Source organism: Micropterus salmoides, unplaced genomic scaffold (assembly GCF_014851395.1).
Source record: "Micropterus salmoides isolate LMB-PRFRI ecotype aquatic unplaced genomic scaffold, ASM1485139v1 Ms_hic_scaffold_5, whole genome shotgun sequence".
NCBI classification, from domain to species: domain Eukaryota; kingdom Metazoa; phylum Chordata; class Actinopteri; order Centrarchiformes; family Centrarchidae; genus Micropterus; species Micropterus salmoides.
This window is the reverse complement of record NW_024044237.1, coordinates 3819765-3831176: the sequence shown is the minus strand read 5'-3', so window position 1 is coordinate 3831176 and position 11412 is coordinate 3819765. Positions and strand designations below refer to the sequence as shown.

The following is an 11412-nucleotide window of genomic DNA, read 5'->3' as shown; positions in this document are numbered from 1 at the left end:
GAGTGAAATCGATCAGGTTTTTGTTTAGGGTCGAGGAAGTGCAAGGTTGCAGTGGATCGAGAGGTGATTCAAGGGCTGAAGGTTCAGAAGAGTTCGCAGGATGTGGGCTTGGGGAAGACAATAGATCACCCTGTGTGAGTGGTTCCATTTGGGGAAGTGGTGTCTGCTCAAAGGAGGTGTCCTGACAACCATGCAAAGGAATGGTGGATGAAGCAAGGCTTGCCAATTCCTCTTTCAGCATTTGTTCCAGTGAATTTCAACTCAATTTTGCAATTTCCTGCAGCTGGGTCATGTATGCTCTAGTGGCAATGTTGCGAGCATTTAATGCATAAACACTTGCCAAGCTCTGTACTTCATAACTGGCACCTGGTTGAACAGAACTTTCAAGCTTGAGTGGCAGCAGAGGCTCTAATGTTAGCATGGCGGTGCCATATGTGAACTCTACTATCACGTGGTGGTGGAAGTCTGACTCTGGGGCATCTATGCGGAAGTGGCGGTTAATTGAACCATGTTTTTCAAGGAAAGTGGATACTACTTCGTCAATATCTGTGTCGGTTATCCCACTAACAACTACAGAATTGGGGATTTTAATCGATTCACGCATTACTATATCCATGTTGCTGTACTTGGTCTAAGATACCTGGCTTTAGAGTGTTGGACGTAACCAATTGTAGGAAATTGGACCAATAATGTCTCAGTTAAACACTCAGTATTGCTCCTGGCTGGCTCGCCACAACTGTAGCACACAGGAAGGATTATGGGTAGGGCCGTGATCTGATTGGTTGGTTAAGTCGGTTGGTTCGGCTGCTGGAGCAAAAGTGAGGTGTTTAAAATGAGACTCAGAGACCAAGGATTAGATGTAGGATAATGCCGGCTTCTTATATTTGAAGATATGTATAAAAATAAAAATATTTGTTGGTACCAAAAATGAAAAAGTACAATAATAAAACAAGCAATGAATAAGGCAATTATTGATATCACAATCAGGCTATGACATCAGCATGAAATGCTTGCTTTCCAAATTTAAAGTGAGTATTTCACTCTTTGAAGTAGTTCTATAATTAAATTCCCGGGTGCACCCTTTAACCTGAATTTCTGTTAATAACACCACATTCAAGTTTGTTCAGATCCAGTTCAATAATACAATCCAATGGAATTCACACAGTACAACAGTAACCCTTAATTGCAGGAATGATTCCTACTACTCAGCTCCAAATTCTCAGTCCCAAGGTGTGAACAGGTGAGTTTGTTTAAGTGAGTCCAAAGTCCAAACAAAAAATGGATTTGTCGAAGGTAAGTCAGAGTTCAGAGTTCCATAGGGTTGGTGTATGGATGTGTGTGGGGGAAGGAGTGTGAAGGTGAGTGAAGGGGTTTTGTGTTGTAGTGGGGCCTACCACACCGCAAAGTGCAGTAGTAGCGGGACAGGTCCAGTGATCCTGAAGAGGGAATGGCTCCCACGATCATTCAAGAGGGATGGCTCGCCATCAATTTTCATCCGCAGATCCAATCCAGACAATGGAAAAAGAAGCACGCACACAAAAAAAACCTGACCTGTCAACAGACAGGGTCAGAGAAATATTCACTGCTTAAGTCTCATGCAATAATATACACTACATGAAATTCACAATACACAATGACATACATACTGTGGGTGTTTACTTTCTGTGCCTCTCTCTCAAAATTCAGCATATAAACATAAATAACTTGGCTGCACACAACCAGATAAGCTGCACATTAGAACAATTAAAGTTTTGATGCAAGTGCAAAATAAAGTAAGCTGAGTTTACACATTAAACAACACAGTAAACCAGCTTGTTCAACTAAAACTGTAGCTTCATATTCACTAAGTGCACATAAATAATTTAAGGTGCAAAGTAAGTGAACATTCTCACCGATTTCACCAGAGCGGCTGGACACACACCCAAAATGGCGGCGCCCAGTAAAGCCACAAGGTCTTCTAAAACCGAAACATACGAGACCGTATGCGACTTTCAGTACTTTCTCTCAGTGCAAAATAAATTAGCTTTCACAGTAAGGTGATAAAGAATGAACAAAAGCAGTTTTAAATGAATTACCTCGCTCTTGAATCAGCAAAGACTGCGCGTCGCGGGAAATCCTACGGACATCAAAGCTACCGACGCTGCTAGTAGTCGTCTCAAGCGCTATATCTAAACACTGAACTTACAACTAAACTCTCACAGCAGTTAACTACCACGTTTGTAGTGTTGAAGTTAGCCTCAGTGTAGTTCGTTTTTTAGCTGTATTTTCTCCAGGTTTCTCCGTTTTCACCCTCTACAGCAGCACTTCTGTCTCTCCACACACAGCAGCGGGGAAAAAAAAAACTTTCGCTCGCTCCCAGAGACGCGGGAGCAGGTGGGCGGGCCTACCTGCTGTCAGCCGATTGGCCAAACTAACCTGTCGGTCTATTTTGCCCTGGTAACTGAATTTTAACCCTTTAAAATCCTTAGATAATCTCTAAAGTTGCATTTCAAAAATAAAATCACTCATTCAGATTTTTATAGGCTTTTCCTATTTTTAAACCTAGATCATTTCATCTGTGTTACAGGTGCCTCTCAGTGCCATGCAGGCACGCAGAGGAGTAAACCCAATAGCGATGGTCTTAGAGGGCGAAGCCTATACAAAATAGAACATGCCCTGTACAGATATTCGTCTTCTGAAGATATGTGCAATGCCCATATGATGCTGCTCACATTATGCACATGTCCGGCTGCGGGCTCGTGCATAATCACAGCTTCACTGACACGGATGGTGTGGATCTGTGCATGGGAGCAGGAGTAGAAGAGGGGGTAATTGCAGAGTCTGCGCCTATGTAGCGAGGGTGTGATTATGTATTTAAAATTGCTAACAAGGCCACTTGGGGAATTTTGCCCCAGGAAATATTATTAAGAAACGGGTCACACAGGTTCACCTGAAATAAGGTCATGGCAGAGAGGGTGTTTCACATTTAAACAAATTTTATTGATTAACAAAATACTTATTGAAGACAAACAGACTTAAATCAATTTAACTAAAACTAATACTAACTATATATACAATTTAATTAAAAGGCATGCCATTACCGAATAAAATAGAAGTATGGGTCTAATAATTTAAATACAATATACTATTTAAAATACACTGGCAAAAGAGAAATCAAAACACACCAAAAATGAATCAAAACATGCAAATCAAATAACTCCGAACAAAATGAAAACAGAAGATTGAAAATAACACACAAATCCAAAACAAAATGCCAACTGTATAAACTAATATACTATAATTAGACCCAACAGCAAAGAAATACTAAAACCGGCAAGCCCGCTTAGAGCCAAGACAGAGCCGGAACTGGGCCAACCAGGCAGAGGGCAATCCCACAGGGAGAGAGAGAGAGATCCAAAGCCGAGACACGAGGCAGACGGACCAAGCCACCGTTCAAACCCCCGCCGAGGCGGCGGATCACTGGAGGAAGGGAAAGATTTAGCACCATTAATGTTTAGCATGGTATATATTCAATTAAATGGGCTACAATACGAGAGAAATACATACATACCCCCAGGGTTCCACTGCGCACACACACATAACCAGCCCACAGGCAAGAGCGAGACAGCCAGCATGGCACACAGCACACTTACCACATGGACCGAAAATATCTGCAGGTATCGCAACAAATATTGGCGTTTGGCTTCAAAGTGCATACACCATAGTGAACGCACGGGGCCATTCATGGCAATTAAGTCTGGGATAGTGACATTTCATTGTTAGACATCAATTAAAATATGCATTTAAAGATGGATTCATTGTTGATTACTTGCATGCAGAGAATATTCCTATATTTTTCCTTATCAAATATGTTCTAAATGTAAACACAATGTGACTTCTGTGCGCAAAGCTTTTAGTCCCAATGTTTATAATTTTATAATTTGCACTTGCATGCAGACAAGGTTGATCCTCATTGGAGTATAATCAAACCTTTGGACTTTCAGTCCCTGAACATGAACAGTTGTAATGGGAATTCCATGAGAACCATCTCCAAACACTGCCATGTAGCTAATCTCACTCATTGGGGGCCTCCGGTCTCTTGGGTATGGGGTCAGTGCAAGGTAAACGTGTGTGATGCTTTATGATGTGTCCAGGGGGTCATGACTTTAAGTGGTTCACAACATGTACCTGGGCATGATTGTCTTACAATAGATCCAGATCCCTAGGGGACACTCAAAGACATCATGTTCCCTCGATGACATAGTGGTCGGGCCCTGAGATTAGGTTAAAAGCTGCATGTGCTGAGACACTGCAGCTCACTCGGATGATACATTGATGTGTGTGTGTCTCAGTGAGTTCCTTCTGCAGAAGACTTGAATAAAATTCACAGAAAGACAAGTGTTTGCCTGAGCTGTTTATTTGAACACCCTTATTCCCATCACACAGTTTTGTTAAGTTATTCTTAGAAACATTTAAAACATTTTAAAGAAATGAGTAATCAAATGAAAGTTTTTTTAAACAGTGTTCACATTATAATACATTAAGTGTAAAAATGAAAAGTTTCATAAAGTGAGAAAAGAAAAGATTAAAGAGCTGTTCAATCAACTGTAATACTTCTGTATTGATACAATTACCATTTTTATTGTGTTTTTTGATGTTTTATGAAATGTGTCAATACTGCCTTGATACTGCCATAAATGGTTTGGAAATATATAAATTGAAAATAGAAGTAAAAAAAATAAAAAATAATTGATAAATTGTGAAATTAATGTTTAGTTTAAATGTGATAAAAAAACATGATTTCACATGCGTTGAGTACAAATTTGCAAAGGACTTGTCACTGGGGCAGTACCCTCAAAAGGCCAAATTTGTACCATTTGTAAGTGTAACCCAGGTTAAAATTCCATGGTCCCATTTTTTTTCCTCAGTCACCTGAACACACCACCAGATACACCCTTGAGTCACATGGTAGTTTCAACGCTTTAAACCTATCATAGCGCTCGAGCGCGTTTTACAAGCTGAGGTGTGTTTCCCCAATCAGTAGTGTGAGGGGGAAGCCACCAGAGCAGCTGCACTCGTGCCCACTACCGTGGTCTTTGGAAGCCGACTGTCGAATATCTGCGGGGATTGGCCAGGTGAGGCCAGTTGCGGGTCAGTTGATGGCGAGCTACTACTACCTGGAACAGAACCTTCCCCAACAACCTCATCCCCCCCGGTGGGTTTGGTAGGAGGCTGTTGCAGCTTTGCTCACCCCCTCCACTCTCATTCAGACACACCATCAGTCAGTAAGCCTTGGCTTATGGACTATTTGCGTTCCACGGATCATTCTCGTCATTTGGACGTAGCGTTCATCTTTCATCAACAAAAGAAAATGTCCTGTAGTGTGTTGTGAATGTCCTTAAATCTGAGTACTCCTCAATTTGTAGCTGAGTCAATGGAATTGAATTTCCTCAAGTGCACTTTATCAAAACCAATGTTTCTGCAGATTGTAAATATTTTGGGTATTGTTGTTTTTGTTTCCACATAATATGGTACCAACACCAAATATAATTATCGGCCTCAATCTCGTTATTTGCCTTTTCAACACCTCCTTGAGTCAAAACCTTATCTTTAACCCCACGTATATGCTACATAAGGGTCCATTTAGGCCCCAGAACATTTAGGTCTATATTTGTCCCCAACAGTACATATTAGTTTAACGTTTCTTCCAAGTTTTAGAAATGGATTTTAGAAAACAAGACTTTAATTAGCTCAAGTTATTTACATTTGAAATAAATCATCAATGCAAGTTGAGCAAAACACAAAATCTTCATTGGATATCAAATAAGGCAAGATGGGTTCTTTGGAAGATGTGTTTTGTTAAAGTGCAACAACTTTCTTTGGAGGAAAAACAAAACACTGTTGGCATATACTGTAAACATTGACATTAAATGTTTGCAACCAAGTCTGTTGTAAATTTAGGTGTCATTACAGCAAGTCAAATATGATTTATACATTTCTGAGCAAACGGGAAATTTAATTGCAGCAACCATTACTGCCCGCTCCCGCAACATGTGTATCCACTCCTGCCTGCACCCGCAAACATTGTGACATGCAGAGTAAAAAAAGGACACAAATGTTTGGGCTATGCTAAACGCCTTGTTACGGAAACCAGCGAGGCTGGGCAGTGAGTAAACCTCACTGCCGACGCCTTAGGAGACGTACTGGCGACTAACATCAGCGGCCACAGGGTTTAGCTCCCTCGTCAGCGGGTCCGAGTCAGGCCCGTGAAGTACGTTCACATGAGCAATCGCATGTGCTCTTTTTTAAATCTTCTTTTCAACTTCATTTGTTGATTCCATCTTATCAGCGCTACTGTGGGACCCACAGTATGTTTTTTAACCGCCCGCAGCACAGTTAAAACCACCCGCTCCCGTGCGATTTGTGTTGGGCCCCACGGGATCCCAATGCAGCTCTATTTGTCAAACGGAGGATTTCAGGCATCTTGAAACAATCTGCTCTGGATTTGTGGTAGATTAGTTGCAGGGATAGCTTGTGGATGTCATTAAATTGGTGTAGGAGATCTGTGTCCTCAAGACTGCAGAATTTGTCGTAGAAATAGTAATGCGACTTCTGCACTCTACACGTTGAACAAGATTCATGAACAAGACAACTTAGGTGTGGACCCCAATGCAGACAAAGACAATTTTCAGTTCAAAGGGTTTATTAAGAACAAAGACAACTGGCTTATGTGACACAAGTCAAGTGTCCAAACTAAAGGGAAAATTCAAAAACACAAGGTAATCCAAATATACGACGATAGCCAGCACACTAAGCAAGAACACTCAACACTGACAAGGACGTCACAAAAACTAAACAGAACAAGCAAACATTTAAAGACTGGGTAACGAGCAGTGCGGGACCAAGACCAGGTGGAGGACATTAGAGGTAATTAGACGCAGATACACAGATAGACACTTTTGCCTTAATGAATATGCAATTTGGGGAGTTTCAATATTATTGTGCAAAGTAGTGGGAGGGTAACATGCAAATACATTTATTTACTACACGCAACGTAATCTAACAAGCCTAAATGCAATTTCATGTGAGTGCAGCAGCATCTGTATTTAATGTTTGAAAGGAAGGTACAAACTGCCAGGTGTTGCGCAGAGATGGCTGGTATCGTTGCCGGAAGGAGACACAGCCGTAATGAAAGTAAAGAAATCTTCTGATATTATTACTGTATCCAATATATATAAATAAAATTATTTTATTTATTCGATGAACTATATGAGCTGAATTGTTTTTTTTGTATTTACCTTTCGCTTTGGCAATACTGTTGTATTAACATTCATGCCAATAAAGCAAATTTCGTTCCATTCCAGCATACTGGATCTGTTTCTGCTGGGGTTGAGGTCCCTCGCGACTCTCCATGGCGGAAACCATTAAAACACCCATAACCCTCATTTAAATACTTCCACCTCCATTGTGTTTTCTCCTGTTGTCATCTACGCAATAATTCTTAGTTGATCACCCACAACAGGTACTAAAATTGCACGTGCAATATTTTAGAATGCACACGTAATGTAGTACTCTTTATTTGGGATGTTAGTAAATCGGGCCCGCTAGTATGATCAGGCCATTATAGTCCGTGCTTGTGAGTCCACCAGACGCGGCCACAGCGTGACACAGAAGCAGCTCTCTGCTCTGCAGAGAATATATTTTTGATGGAAGCAGCGTCAAGAAGCCCAGAGCAGATCGAACCAGGCAGGAAATCAGACACAGAACGGCATAGAGAATTTAGAGGTTAAGAGAGAGTTGATTTGGCAGGGGATCCATCATCGTTTATTTAAACCTAATTCTAGCATTTTGGTCCATACTAAACTGCTAAATGCCACAAGAGTAGTGGCTCTGGGTTTTTAGACACCCCCCTCGCCACAGCTGTATCTCAGCTGAAATTAGGTGATTCCCAGACATGCTCAGTTATTAGACAATTAACCCCTGCTGAGACCCTGACAATGACAGGCAAGATGCCACTATGGCCTGATAAGTTACATAATCCACGGAGGTTAAGGGAACGTATGTGTGAATCTGTGTTTAAAACAGAGAGAAAGAGAAACTGTAAGTGAGAGAAAGCAAGCACTGCATTTAAGGCATGTGTAGAGGTTAGTGTGTTTTCTGGTTTCTGCGTGTGTGTGCGTTAACAAGGGTCACTCAGTGTAACATGGACTCACCGTGTGTGTGTGTGTGTGTGTGTGTGTGTGTGTGTGTGTGTGCGCGCACGCACTTCTTCTATCTTTTACAATTAACCTCTGCTGAGACCCTGAAAATAATGCTGGGTGACCAGATGGCAAAGGCAAAAAAGAGAGATGCTTGCAGGGCATTTTTGTGTGCGTGTTAGTGTGTATACCAATACTATCATAAAATACAAGGCACTGAAAAAAACAACAACAATTGAATGGTATGTTATTTATTCAAAGTGCAGAACATCAAAAACAAGTGACATCTTTAATGTATGTTCAGACTTATAGTGAATGTAAGATTCTGCATTATTGCATACAAAGTTAAACCTAAAACAAAAGTAGACCGAAAAAAATCACTGCCTATATGCAGGTAGTTGTTATTGTGAATAAGACAGAATTTCATTTATTCAAAGGGAAATAGTTGTGAAGCAGTAGCAGTACAACATAGGAAGGACACAAATATAAAATATTTAATATATGTAAATCTACACTATATGCCAAAAATTATAAATAGGTTAATGGTGGGATCATAAAATATGAACTGGTTAAAAGGGGCTATATGTAGTTTAAGGATTTTTTAAATGCCTGTTTCTGAATGAGTTGTAACCTCACATAAAAATAAACCACAGCCAGTATTCTGCCTTATATGGGTGTTTCTGCAACTACGGGCCTTTTTAACTCCCAGGAGTGGCATTTCGGATTAATGTTAAAATTTCTTGTAGGATGCTTGATAAATATATTTACATTGTTGTTGCATGTCTTGACATAAAACATAATTACATTATTAATTTATGAAGCATTTTATGGGTACAGATGGCACTTTTCTACATACACTGCTCAAAAAAAATAAGGGGAACACTTAAACAACACAATGTAACTCCAAGTCAGTCACACTCCTGTGAAATCAAACTGTCCACTTAGGAAGCAACACTGATTGACAATCAATTTCACATGCTGTTGTGCAAATGGAAAAGACAACAGGTGGAAATTATAGGCAATTAGCAAGACACCCCCAATAAAGGAGTGGTTCTGCAGGTGGTGACCACAGACCACTTCTCAGTTCCTATGCTTCCTGGCTGATGTTTTGGTCACTTTTGAATGCTGGCGGTGCTTTCACTCTAGTGGTAGCATGAGACGGAGTCTACAACCCACACAAGTGGCTCAGGTAGTGCAGCTCATCCAGGATGGCACATCAATGCGAGCTGTGGTGAGAAGGTTTGCTGTGTCTGTCAGCGTAGTGTCCAGAGCCCGGAGGCGCTACCAGGAGACAGGCCAGTACATCAGGAGACGTGGAGGAGGCCGTAGGAGGGCAACAACCCAGCAGCAGGACCGCTACCTCCGCCTTTGTGCAAGGAGGAGCAGGAGGAGCACTGCCAGAGCCCTGCAAAATGACCTCCAGCAGGCCACAAATGTGCATGTTTCTGCTCAAACGGTCAGAAACAGACTCCATGAGGGTGGTATGAGGGCCCGACGTCCACAGGTGGGGGTTGTGCTTACAGCCAAACACCGTGCAGGACGTTTGGCATTTGCCAGAGAACACCAAGATTGGCAAATTCGCCACTGGCGCCCTGTGCTCTTCACAGATGAAAGCAGGTTCACACTGAGCACATTTTGACAGACGTGACAGAGTCTGGAGACGCCGTGGAGAACGTTCTGCTGCCTGCAACATCCTCCAGCATGACCGGTTTGGCGGTGGGTCAGTAATGGTGTGGGGTGGCATTTCTTTGGGGGGCCGCACAGCCCTCCATGTGCTCGCCAGAGGTAGCCTGACTGCCATTAGGTACCGAGATGAGATCCTCAGAGCCCTTGTGTGACCATATGCTGGTGCGGTTGGCCCTGGGTTCCTCCTAATGCAAGACAATGCCAGACCTCATGTGGCTGGAGTGTGTCAGCAGTTCCTGCAAGAGGAAGGCATTGATGCTATGGACCGGCCCGCCCGTTCCCCAGACCTGAATCCAATTGAGCACATCTGGGACATCATGTCTCGCTCCATCCACCAACGCTACGTTGCACCACAGACTGTCCAGGATGCTTTAGTCCAGGTCTGGGAGGAAGTCCCTCAGGAGACCATCCGCCACCTCATCAGGAGCATACCCAGGCGTTGTAGGGAGGTCATCCAGGCACGTGGAGGCCACACACACTACTGAGCCTCATTTTGACTTCTTTTAAGACATTACATCAAAGTTGGATCGGCCTGTAGTGTGGTTTTCCACTTTGATTTTGAGTGTGACTCCAAATCCAGACCTCCATGGGTTGATAAATTTGATTTCCATTGATAATTTTATCAAGTATTTAATGAGATTATTTCATTCATTCAGATCTAGGATGTGTTATTTTATTGTTCCCTTTATTTTTTGAGCAGTGTATATTGAGATATACAAAATGAGCTTATTCAATTAAAATGACATTTCAAATTAAATAGTTTTTATATAAATATTCCTTTAGAAACAAAATTTGTTTACTGATCATTTATTTCTTCTTCTTCTTTCCATCTAAAATCACATGTCCCAGACTTCTGTCCTTAATGCAACACTGAACAAATGCAATAGTAAAAGTTTTTTGCAAAGCAAAAAAAAATCTAATTTCTATGGAAACAGAAGTTAGTAAGTGAGCACGTGGATGATAGGTTGGGCCCTCCACACTGGGTGACCCTCAAGATCAAGAAAAACAAGGTAAAGATCCTCGTAAGTATTTTTTGTGTCCTTACCATACAGCTTACTAATTGTGTATTTTGAACTACATTTAAAAATTTATATTATAAATCAATATTACTGTTAAATTCATGTATATTAGATGCTATGAGCCAAAGCTAATGTAGCAGACCTTTGCTAGTTGCCATTTATTTGCAATATTAGCAAAAATCACATTACTGCAACAGTGTCGCGGTAAAGACCTTGTGTTACGGTAGAGAAAAATTCAAGGCGAGTTATTACATCTATCGTAAACTAAACATTAGCAAGTCATTTTTGCAACCCTAGATGAGACCAAATTCATTTAATGAAATGAGCAACGACCCAGAGAGAGATGAAGTGAATCTCCAGAAGGAAAAAGTTACAAAAAAAGGAAAGGAGAATGGGCAGATAAAGAATGTATCACAAAAGAAAAGAGACAAATCTGAACAGAAGACAGTGGAGGATAAATAAAAGAAACCAGAGGGCTCAACACAAAATACTGAAGTCCTCAAATCAGTTTTTTGCTATGAACACACCAC

At 41.4% G+C, this 11412-nt stretch overlaps 1 long non-coding RNA gene across 2 annotated transcripts; it reads right to left on the bottom strand.

Annotated features, from left to right (window-relative positions):
• Positions 1 to 853: 853 nt before the first annotated feature.
• Positions 854 to 2559, bottom strand: LOC119888540. 2 transcript variants are annotated; one of them, XR_005441898.1, is made up of 3 exons: positions 2076 to 2559; positions 1893 to 1957; positions 854 to 1551 (listed from the first exon to the last, which is right to left on the bottom strand). It is a non-coding gene; the product is annotated as an uncharacterized LOC119888540 (long non-coding RNA). The 2 variants fall into 2 exon arrangements; XR_005441897.1 differs by having other exon boundaries at positions 1893 to 2559.
• Positions 2560 to 11412: the final 8853 nt, after the last annotated feature.